We start from the raw sequence: 11,144 nt of genomic DNA on the forward strand, positions 1-11,144 counted from the left end.
AGAAGGAAAAAAAATCAAAATGAAAAGGCAATACATTTAATAATCATCCAAATGAACAGGAATGAAAGGAGCTGCGTGGCTGGTTTGATGCCAGGTCGCCTCTGCCCTGTCTGAAGCTGATCCGCCACTCCTGTCTTCAGCTGTTTATTCAATCCAAGGGCCTCACTTCCTGCTTGTTATGCGTGCCATGAGCTGCCAGTGTTAGACATCCTGAAATAAATTACCAAATGGACTCCTGGCAAACTTCTTGTTCTCGTTATGAATTTTGAGACGTATGAAGAACCTTCTGTGGACCACAGTGGAGTCCTTTCAGATATGCTGAGAAAAGGTCAGCTATCTTCTTTCGGGGGATGTGTCTCCTAGAGCCCAAGAGCAGTGAGCGGTAATGAGACCTTCCATGTTTATAACTCCTTTTGCAACCTGGTTCAGAGAAAAGATCATGGGCTTTGGCGTCAAAAAGATTTGGGTTCAAGTCTGAGCTCTGCCACCTACTCTAACTGCAACCTCCCAATGTATGCAACTTTAATACATATATATTACACATAATATAATGACATGTATCCACCATTAGAGTATCATACAGAATAGTTTCACTGCCCTAAAAAATCCTCTGTCCTCTGCCTATTCACCCCTCTCCCCCAACCCCATCCTGTCCACAATTGATCTTTTTTTACTATCTCCACTGTTTTGTCTTTTCCATAATGTCATATAGTTGAATCATATAGCTTGTAGCCTTTTCAGATTGGCTTCTTTCATTTAGTAATACGCACCTAAGGTTCCCCCGTGACTTGATAGCCCATTTCCTTTTATGTGAACCCACTGTTCACAATGGTGAACATCTTTAAACAGAAAAGCCCAACTGAGATTTACCACATCAGAGTGTTTGCATCTATTTTAACCAGGTCCTCAAGGTGATTCTGATGCACATCTGGACTAGATAATTGTAAAGATTTCTCCTGGCTTTAAAAAGCATGTGCATTAATGCCTGCCTATATTTATATTGACTCTTCCTTTGAGGGAAAAAAAATATTCATTTCTCTAAGATGGGCAAGTCTATGTTCCATCCCAGCATCCTCCACTTAGTCGGTGAGTCCTATTATGGGGAGAATAAAGGAGAATCTGGGCAGGGTGATTTCTCCCCTAACAGAGAAAGTTTTGCCTTCAGTTCTTGATCAGTTGGGAAGGAGGGAAAAGAGAAAGGTAACTTTTCAAGACAAAGTGGTAGAAAACAGAAGAAGTACTAAGACACCTGACATCCTTGTTTTTGACAACATGATAGGCACTCTAGAGAAACTGTCTTAACTTTATTTCTGTAGGAGCTAATATTTACTCATTTAAAGATACGGAAACCAAGAGCAGAGACTTGAAGTAACATTTGCAGATGAGAGACTTGGGATTCAGTCTAACGTCTGCCTGTCTTCTTGTACTACTTACCATTTTATCGAATCCAATACAGATTGTAAGATTTCTGAGAATAAGGACCACGTGTGTCCATTTTGACCCAAGTGCTTGAGAGATACAAGGTACACAATAAATATTTATGAAATATGTCTTAAATGAATAACTGTCAGAAATGCTGCCTCCTTTTTGCTAGGTTAACCTCAGTAGAAAATGGAGGAAATCTAGTTAATGTTCTTGTAATTTTTATGCAGTTCATTTTTAAAATACTTTTTGATAACACAGGCCTCAGACAGAGACATCTCTTAAAGCTGTAGATGATTCAATAAAGCTTGTTAAACCCCAGATTCATAATCACAGCAGGCAATGGTGGTTCATTTCCGAAGCTCAACCTGACATACTTTTTGATCAAGGAGAGCCAAGCTACTGGTGCCTGTGACTGATCACCTTTCCAGAAGAACCACAGATCCCATTTGACTGTGCCTCAAACACATTTACAGCTTCTTTAGACTAAGCATCAATTTCCTCAATGTTAAAAAAACAAAACAACAAAACAAAAAAAAAAAACAGTCGACAATGAATAAAGATAAGGGTTTGCTTCTAACTACATAGTGTTTCTTTACAAATCCTCTGCAAGGGCTCCTAATGACATATAGCTCATATTGTAGTCATAGAATGAGCTGCATTTGCCCCTGGGCCTTCTCAGTCTAGTAACACATTAGACATTTGGGATGTGCATTAATTCTCTCATACGATTCACCACCTTATATTTCCAGAGAGCTAGTAGCTCAGTGCTAATGAGGTCAAGGTCCCAGGTTTGATTTCTCGTGGGCACAAATGATTATCTTGTTTAGACACATGAATATCACTGAACCTTGACAGCTCTATTTTTACTTCATGGACAGATTCGAATAGAGTAAAGAGGATCATTTCAACCTCTGGGTCTCAATATCCTACTCTATAAAATGAGAATAATAATAATAGATCCTGATTACCTATCTTGTAATATCCAAAGACGTATCTAAGAAAATAATGTATATAAATGTACATAGTAAGCATTATAGGAATAAAGGAGGGAGGAAGGAAAAGAGAGGAGGAGGGAGGGAAAAGGTAAGGAAAAGCTTTGGTAAGGTGGTATGAATAGAGTATCATAGTGGCCGTTCATGGTTTATTCCTACCTAATGTCCAGCTGCCATTTTTATAATAATAGAAACCAACAGCTCTCAAGGAGCTACCCCTTTTCCACTTTGTGTTTATGTGGCTTGATACATCCGCTAGATCTGGAGATGGGGCAGTATCACAGGTCTCACCAATCAACTTAGGTTCATTTTTTGGCCACAGTGGTTTTTTCAGGATTGAAATAGGCCCAACTCAATCCAAAGTCAATTTCAAGACTTTTCCAAAGCAACTGGACAAGGGGCTTTCTCCACAGACTTGGAAAGTGAAAAAGTGAGTTGGCACTGTCTTGGAACCATGCCTGAAAATAAAACCAAAAAGAATTACAGAATCTAGATATGTAGAGAACTCACTCTTGATGAGATTATTTGAGCACCTGGATCTAGCTATACCTGAAGCTAATATTTCAAATCATCAGCCTCCAAATTTCCCTTTTTTATTCAAAGCCAGTTTAGAGTTTGGTTTCTATCACTGAGACTAAAAGAGTCCTGATTAACACATTTACAGAAAGTTGGAAAGAGGTTTAAATACCTCAGCCCTGACATTGCACATCTTTCAGCCTATGCATGGAAAAAGAAAGAACAAAAGTTACACACAGAACTCATTTAAATCTTGACTCTACTAAGTACTAGTGTCAAGCAAATTACTTAATCTCTCTGAGCCTTGTCTTTACATACCTAAAATGAAGAGGCAGTTAACTACCATGTGGGATTACATAGCCAATTAAATATAATGAAATATGATAAGAGATGGCACATACTCCATACACTACTTCCTATATTCCTAATTGCCTCCTAGAAATCCAGAGATGAGAGGAAACTGGACAAGATCTCAGACTGTGCCCTTGAGGCTATAAGCTCACATTGCAAGTTCCAGGATCAGTTTTCCATTCACTTGGGTTCCATTGCAGTATGACTAACCAGATTACTATCTCCAACCAGCTGCAGTTATTATTTCATTCTCCATAAAAGCTTTCATCAGCGTAAGGAGTTTTTAAATGAGGATGGGGTGAGGTTCTGCAGCAGAGAGAATATCTCAGGCAGTTGGAAGCACAGTGAGATGGAAAAAAGAAATACTGTGTCTAGTCTCATTCTCTGGAGAGCTTTGTAAAAGCAGGCATTTGTTAGTGAAGGTACCGATTTGGTCTTTTTTTTAATAATTTAGTCCAAAAACAAACAAGGAAATCCTGAACAATTCAGGAGGCATAGAGTATTAAAAGAAGAAAAAGGAGGAAGAGAAGAAGAAAGAAAAGAAAGGAAGGCAATGAGAACCCACACATATTAAAAGAGAGATCAAACTCAAAGAACATAGCTCCAAATTTCTGTGCTTTGCCTGATTTCAAGTCCACTGTTCTCAATCTCCACCAGTGCCTTCCTAGCCCAAGCCATCATCCTTGTCCTCTTGACCTTGGAGCTGGTGTCTGGCAACCTGACAATCTATGTACCTAAGAGCATTCAGAATGGTCTTAACAAAAGCAAAAAAATAACAAGTCAGATCATCTCCTACTTAAAATGACCCAATAGCTCTGGAAAATATGTTGCCAACTTCTTAAAAAAAAAAAAAAACTAAACATGCAAGTACCATATGACCCAGAAATCACACTCTTAGGCATTTATCCAAGAGAAATGAAAATTTACATTCACACATAAATCTGTATGCAAGTGTTCATAGCAGCTTTATTCATAATAGCCAAAAAAACCAGAAACAACTCAGTGGGTGATAGTTAAATAAACTGTGGTATATGCAAAACAAACTCAGCAATGAAAAGAAACTATTGATACATGTATATTGATACCAATTGATGTTGGAAAAAAGCCAATCCCAAAAGGTGATATACTGTAAATTTCATACATTTTTTAAATGACAAGATTATAGAAATGGAGAACAGATTAGTGATTGCCAGGGGTTAGGGCTGAAGATGTAGGTAAAGGGACATGCATGTGACCATAAAAGAGCAACAAAAAGGCTCCTTATGGTGATGGAACTGTTTTGTATCTTGATTGTAGTGATGGATACATGACGCTACACAAGTGATAAGATTGCATAGAACTAAATACACACACACACACACAAATGAGTACAAATAAAACTGGGGAGATCGCAATAAAATCAGTGGATTATACTGATGTCGATAGGCTGGTTGTGATATTGCACTACAATGCTGCAAGATGCTAACATTCAGAAAAACTGAGTAAAGGATATTCAGGGTCTCTAGGTACTATTTCTTACCACTATATGTGATTTTACAATTATCTCATAGGAAGAGATTTGATTTTTTAAAAATCACTCAGTATTTTCCCATCACAGTAAGAATAACATTGCAGATCAGTAGGAGCATAGAGCTGATCCCAGAGAGCCCTGAGCAGCCCCAGCACCACCACCACCATGCCTGGTTACCATGACACCTCGGGAGGAGCCTCAGCTACAGCTGTAGGTCCCAGTCACCATGCCTGCAACCACCACTAGCAGCATGGCTGAGATCCAGCAGCCGGGCCCTCAGCACAGGGAGCAGCGGCCCCTGCCTTCAGGGACAAGAAGGTCATTACACCAAAGGGTTTGGGAATAGCCAAATGGTTCAGTGTAAGAAACAGATGTGATAACAATAAATGTTGGAGAGAGTGTGGAGAAAAGGGAACCCTCCTACACTGCTGGTGGGAATGTAATTTCGTACAGCCATTATAGAAAACAGTACGGAAATTCCTTAAAAAACTAAAAATAGACTTACCCTATGATCCAGCAATTCCACTCCTGGGTATATATCTGGAGGGAATTCTAATTCCATAAGGTATATCACTCCAATGTTCACAGGAGCACTATTTACACTAGCCAAAACATGGAAACAGCCTAAATGTTCATCAACGAATGAATGGATAAAGAAGCTGTGGTAACTATATACAATGGAATACTACTCGGCCATAAAGAGGAATAAAATAATGCCATTTGCAGCAACATGGATGGACCTGAAAATCATCATACTAAGTGAAGTAAGCCAGAAAGTGAAAGAAAAATACCATATGATATCACTTATATGTGGAATCTAAAAAAGAATACAAATGAACTTACTTACAAAACAGAGACAGACTCACTGACATAGAAAACAAACTTATGGCTATCAGCGAGGACACGGAGGGTGGAGGGATAAATTGGGAGTTCGAGATTTGCAGATACTAACTACTATATATATATATATATATATATATATATATATATATATATAGATCAAACAACAAGGTCCTACTGTATAGCACAGGGAACTATATTCAATACTTTGTAATAGCCTATACTGAAAAAGAATATGAAAAGAAAGATATATATATATCCATATATATATGGATAACTGAGTCACCAGAAATTAACACAACATTGTAAACTGACTATACTTCTATTTTAAAAAAGAAAGAAAAGAAAAAAACAGTTGTGGTTTCATCAACAGAAATGACACCAAGGAAGATGCATTTGTACACCAGACTGCCATAAAGAAGAATAACCCCAGAAAGTACCTTCACAGTGTAGGAGATGGAGAAATGGTGGAGTCTGACATTGTTAAGAAGAAAAGAAGGCGGAGGCAGCAAATGTCGCAGGCCCCGTTGGAGTTCCAAGGCAGGGCAGTCAATATGCTGCAGACCGTACCCATGATAGACACACTCCACATCGTGGGGTCCTCCAAGCAATTATCAGCAGAATTACCAGACTAGTGAGAGTGGGAGAAGAATGTGGGATGGGATAGCACTTGCAAAGACCCTGCTGCAGGTGGTGGGCCCACATTACTCCTTGTGTAGGGGCATGGGCCACAGTATTTCAACCCTCCCATGCACGGAGCAGGGACGGAGGGCGCTGACAACCAAGGTGCAGAACAAGGTAGATCCATGAGACAGAGTATGCACCAGGTTAGAGACCACGATTCCACAGGGGCCCTCCTAGCCAGACAGCCTAGAGGAGGCAATAAGGGAGACTGTCACTCAGTTCCCAGCCTGTTACCTTCGCAGGGACGTTTTTCCTGACCACACATTCAGAGGTACCCAGCCACCCTGTTACATCACCCTATATTAATTACATTACGGTATCTACAATCTTTTTGTTTATTTTTTCATATTGTTTATATTTGTGTCTCTCCGCTAGGAAGTAGGCTCAGTGTACACACTGACCTCCCTGGGTGTCAGGTTCTAGGCGATACTCTGTAGAGATAATAGATGAAAGAACCTAGTCTGAAACATACATGTGGTCCCTAATGACTCTAGCTAAAAGGCCCAGCACAAAGGGGCATCATCTGAGCGACCTGAGAGACGGGCTGGACAACCTGAGCAGAGTGGCCAGAGCTCAGAGAATTCCATCTTAGAGAGGACAACCACTGGGCAAATAATGTAATCAGAGATCAACCCTGATTCTGAAACAGGTCCATTTTTATCTGTATCATTTACTGGGCTTCTCTGATCAACCCATGATCCCATAGTCAAAAAGCATTTGAAGCTACTGTGTGTAAGGCAGACCCAGATCTTGGGCTAACTTAACAGCAAAAGATCTTGAAAACATTTCATCATTTCAAGACAATATTGGCTTTAAACCTTTCCCACTTCTGTCTTTAAGAAACAGATAAATAGAAGCAATGCACTGACATTCTCATTTTCAAGTCCCCAGTGGGTTTCATTGTCACAGTCACCTGGGGTTATCAAGTTGCTTCCTTAACAATTGCTGGTCAGGCTAGGCCCGGAACAGGCTATTGCATGCTTCGCACATCCCACTCCAATTGGAACAGAGCTGTCTCATTCTTCAGAACAGAACAAAAGCTGGTATGGATTTCTCCATGAGCAACAGTATTTAACTCTTGTGCTTTCAGTCTAAGGGGGCCTGGAAGCTTCAGGTATTTTTCTCGGAAGAGAGTGGGTATCCCTCATTGCCTTGGATTGGGGATGTTTGTTCCCATCGTTTCTTAGAACTGTAACGTGAAGCACCAATCATGACCTGAAAGGCCCTACTCTAAGAAAGCAGTATGCCGGGTATTTATCAAGTTTTCATTTTCACTCTCACCTCCCATCATGCCTTAATCTTTACCAGGATTGGCCATTCTAATTCACTAATTGACCAGGTAAAATTCAGGGGGGAAATGGTAACCTCTCAGATATGTATAGGGTTCCAAAGTTAACGTAGGACATTCTGGTCCATTCTCTGATATGGTCCTCCCAGCAGCCCTGTGATAGAGAGATGGCAGTGATTTTCATGCCCATTTTACAGATGAGAAAATTGATACAATTTCCTCGTTTGTGGGGCTCCAGCCAGCCTATTGTGCTTCTCATAAAAACCATATGGCTTTTCTTCTCCTGACATGAAGAGTTATTTGAGCCAAAATGATCAGAATGATTGTTTCCCTTAATCAGAGCCAACTTTAACCCATATTTGGTAAAATTTATGTGGAGAAAGGCCCTGATCTTGGCATAAATCGCTATTGGCCTCAACAGTTTGTTCCTCCATCCCAACGATTTTATCGGTATTGGGAAACATCTGTCAGCTTCCCCTGATACAGAAGTTATACAGTTTGCTCATGAATGATACCATATGGCAAAAAGAATAATAATGATAAATCATTTATTTAAGATTTCTTACCCTATATTTCCACACACCTCATGTTATTTAACCTTCACAACAGAGTGAAGTAAGTATTGGTAGCTTATTTTACAGAAGAATCAAAGAAATTGAAGAGCACATAATTAGTTAAATCATGTAAGATGGCACACCGAATAAAGGACAGATCTGAATGCAAGCAGTTTTACTGGCCTCTAAAATCTGGTCTCTTATCACCATCATATAATGCTTCTCAGGCAGAGAGGTTGAGAAGGAAGTACCTGTGTGTCCAGAAAGGAGAGTGTCCAATTCTTCCCTCTTTTCAAAAATACACATTGAACATCTGTTATATGCCAGAGAATTAGTCTGCACACTGGGGCCAGAGCAGTGAAAAAACAAAGGCCCCACCTTCCTGAAGGTGATCCTCTAAATGCAAACATCCATGGCTTATAAATGATTATAAAATGATTATTATTCCTTACCATCTACTCTCCCCACAAAAAGAAAATACGATCTCCTTATACACATAGCACAAAATGAGAAATTTTACCTCTAGTAATAGCTAAATGTGAAGGAGGTGGTTCTTGATCTTTTTATTTCAAGGTGCTAGTTAAACATCTGGGTCATCACTCCATTCATGACTGTGACACAGACAAAGCAGGCTGCGTTTTCTGCACAATTCCCTGCATGTTAGCTGTATCTTAGTTGCTTTTTCTCTTTCCCAAGGAAGCACAGCAGAATGCAAGAAAGTATTCTGTTACTATAGGATAACTATGATTTGATAGGTAATTATTTGCAAACGTTAGTACTTAAACTATGAATGGTAACAAATTACTCGTGACCCACCTTACAAGTGAGGTAAATACTGAGCTATTGTATTCTGGGCCAAGTTTTTAATCACCAGGATTCCTGTCTTTGGGAAAGGAATGACTTACAAAATCATCATAAACCATACATATTTTACCATGGATCTACCTGTTGGCTATCCTATGTGTTGGCTGCTGGGCTAAAAATGTATGTAGCTTTCAGGATAATTTTTTTTTTAATTCCTCAGACTAGCACACAGTAGCAATCAATGTGAGAGGTCAGAAATGGCCTTCCAAATAGGGAAGGAGAAGAGGGAATCAGAAGGCATGGAAAACCCTCCTCCAACCTTACAAATATGCCTTCAGCCAGCCTCATATATGGTTCATACCAGAAAGGCACATGATAGTCATTACTGAGATTCATCTAGGCTCCATCTTTATTGTCTCCAGGATGTGGGAATCAAACATCTTAAATGAGGCAAGAAGAGTGGTGCTTTTATTGGACTTACAAGATGTTTCCTCAGCTGCACAGCCTGAGGACCCACCTAAATGAGTAGAGTTCCCTGTAGGAAACAAAATTCTTGCCAGATCATTCAGATGCAGATATTTTAACTTAAAGACTGCTTAGAGGAGTATAGGCATAGTTTAAGGAACAAACCGAAGATAATGGAGCAATATGAAATAATAATATGAAGACATTAATATCCCTAAAGGCAAAGCCAGGATGCTCCAAGAACCCAATGAGAGCTGAAACCACAGAGGAAAGGTCTCCAGAGGAGCTGGAGGGATGTTAACTCTTTGCTTAAGACAGGGAACCAAGTCAGGAAGGGAGTTGGAAGAGATATACCTCGACCCATTTCCCCCTCCACATTTCCACATACTGCCGTTGCATCTCACTAGTCAAATCCAACAAAGGAGCCAGCCAGCAAGGGAGTCTGGGTGATGCATCTGCAAGGGTCAAATTTGTAGAGTACAGAATAGGGTAGAAAAGGGAAAAGAACAGAACTGAGGGTACAAAAGAATAAAAACGGGTAAAGTTTACCCAACCTTCTAGCCCCATCTCAAGCCAATCTCTCCCTTCTCTGTGTCCCTCCGCTGAACTGTTGGCCCCCCTCTCTCTCCTCTCTCCCTTCACCTACTGGCCTTCTAGGCAGCTGCTCTTTTCTCCTCAGAGCTTTTGCACTTGCTGCTCCTTCTTTCTCAGGCTCCTTCTCCCAGTCCCTCTTCCTGTGCATAGCTTTTCCTCCTTCTTGGAGGCCACTTAAACACCATTTCTCAGGGAGACGTCGGGAGACCCAACATTTCAGAGTCCTAATCTATGAAGGGTACTGAAACATCATTTGCAATGAAATGAGCTGAAGACAAATTCAAACTGCCAGAGTTCTCTCTGGAGTGTAATATGCAACTGCTGGTGAGAGTGAAATTCAGGGGCTGATCAGCGAAAACCAGGCAGTAGCCTCTTCCTTGTAAGAGGGTGAACTTGGTGAACAGCAGGACTTCTATTACGCTGAATTTAGGGTCAGTGCCGAATCACTCAGGACAGGAAAGGACAGTCTCAGCACTGCCAGCACTGCTCCTCTATTCAGCCTCTCCTGCAAGTTCCCAGTGAATAAATGCTCTCACAATTATCTACTGGGGTTATGGGGGGCTCTACATTAAAAGGCTATTCAAACTTCTAAACCCAGCTGGGTCTTAGGGACACTTGTTATGTGCTACTTTAATGTCCCTCACTTCTCCACTGTTGAATATGTCACACGTGTAATGATGTGATTAGTATGCATTTTCCCTAGCCCAATGCTGAAAGATTCAGCCTTGTTCATTCTCCTTCAAGACTATGAGTTTTTAGCTCACTGCTGGGGACCTCCTAGGTAGACCCTCAAAAATTATACTGAATAAAGAAAAGAATGAGCCCAGGATTTAGCTAGATAGATAGGGGATATAGATGGATAAGGTTAGAAATACAGATATACACATATACATGGATGCTGGATCGAAAAATGTAGTTAGATTGCATTTTTATTCTATTTTTATTTTTATTCTGTGCCAGTGAGATACAATTGGCAGTTTTGAGTTTGATTCTAGGTGTCTTCATTTTAAGGAGACTTTCACTCATCAGAATAGTCCTAAGAAAAGTGGGAGGACTTTAAAAGTCCTGGAAGTCATCTGATAACCTTTGTGGTAGATTTCTAGCTCACTCTAAATCTTCTT

At 40.2% G+C, this 11,144-nt stretch overlaps 1 pseudogene; it reads left to right on the plus strand.

Moving 5' to 3' along the window:
- The first annotated feature begins 258 nt into the window (after positions 1–258).
- LOC105093832 (Y-box-binding protein 1-like) lies at positions 259–6,575 on the plus strand (annotated as a pseudogene).
- Positions 6,576–11,144: the final 4,569 nt, after the last annotated feature.

This window comes from Camelus dromedarius, chromosome 9 (genome assembly GCF_036321535.1).
Source record: "Camelus dromedarius isolate mCamDro1 chromosome 9, mCamDro1.pat, whole genome shotgun sequence".
NCBI lineage: Eukaryota > Metazoa > Chordata > Mammalia > Artiodactyla > Camelidae > Camelus > Camelus dromedarius.